Here is a 1,358-nt window from a genome sequence, read left to right as displayed (position 1 = left end):
ATCTTGGACCAAAAACAAAGAAAAGAAAACTTTTCCCTTACCTACTTCTTTTCTACTTCTTTAGCTCAGAGAAAATAAAGAAACACAGGACAATCTTCATCAAGTCACTTCGTAAATCCAAGACACATAGGCACCAAATTTCTTCTTTCCATTTCTCAGTTTTACTGAGGTTATTTGTGTTATGTCCAAGTTTCTTTGTTTGCTCATTTAGCTTTTTATTTTTTAATATGTGGAACACTTCAAAAATTTGCATGTCATCCTTGCGCAAGGGCCATGCTAATCTTCTCTGTATCATTCCAATTTTAGTATATGTGCTGCCAAAGCAAGCACCACTTATTTAGTTTTGTAAGAGAAAAATCTTGGGGTAAATGTTTTTACTTTATGTCAATGTGAAAAACTGACTTTAAAGCACACACACACACACACACACACACACACACGCACATTGTTTTCCATTCAATACAACTTAGTGGTATTACTTTTCTTACTAGTTAGAGGTTTCAGATGTAATTGCCATGTGTTTCCCATGTTTGGCTTTCTCTGTTTCTCACCTGTCCTTCCTATGAATCAGCCATCTCTTCTCTGAAATGGTTATAAAGTAATTTCTTTCCAATTCAGACTTGGAGTAATCACCTCACACCTGTTTGTTCAACCTCTCATTTTAAACTTAAACATGAATCGAGTGCATTATTTGCCTTCCAGGATATTTCAGGCAAGAATTTTAGCAAATGATTCCCACTGAACAAAAACTATCACTACCCTGCCAGGCTTCAATACAGCTTTCTTCATCACCTGCCAACTGATCATTTTAAAATTCTATTACAGAAACACACATCATCAGGAGCCAAATTCTTAATTAATCAGGTAAGAAACACGTGCCATCACTCTATTGTTGAACACAAAAAGAACTCTTTGTTGTTGTTGTTGTTGTTATTGTTATAGAAATAGTACAACCTCTAGAGTACTACACCATGACACCAGGGTCTACTGCTTTTAAACCTAGGTTTACTCATTGGCTAACACTCTGAAAGTCCTTTCTCTCATAAGGACAGAAGGAGCTCATGATGTAGCATGGTATGGCTCTCAGTACTTGAGCTCAGAAGAGAGATGATACCTGTTAACATTTCATTACATGTACATCACTAGGTTTTAATGATGAAGAGATTAATCATATCACATTTGGTAGAATAAAGCACATTAGTATGATAAATCCAAACTCCATCTTTATCTCTCCTCTATTTTGTATGAGCATTTTCTCTGACCCTTCATTTCAATTGCTTATGTTGTCTGAGAATAATAACTTGAAACACTGTGTGCATTGCAATGCCTTCTTTCCTACTCCCCATGCTCACCCTGAC

General features: G+C 36.0%; 1 non-coding gene across 1 annotated transcript; it reads right to left on the bottom strand.

Moving 5' to 3' along the window:
* Positions 1 to 223: 223 nt before the first annotated feature.
* Positions 224 to 330, bottom strand: LOC125347370. The gene has a single exon (XR_007210160.1). It is a non-coding gene; the product is annotated as a U6 spliceosomal RNA (small nuclear RNA).
* Positions 331 to 1,358: the final 1,028 nt, after the last annotated feature.

The sequence above is a fragment of the Perognathus longimembris genome, chromosome 2, assembly GCF_023159225.1.
Source record: "Perognathus longimembris pacificus isolate PPM17 chromosome 2, ASM2315922v1, whole genome shotgun sequence".
Classification (NCBI taxonomy): Eukaryota; Metazoa; Chordata; class Mammalia; order Rodentia; family Heteromyidae; genus Perognathus; species Perognathus longimembris.
The sequence above is the reverse complement of the archived record's forward strand: the minus strand, read 5'-3'. Positions and strand labels throughout refer to the sequence as shown.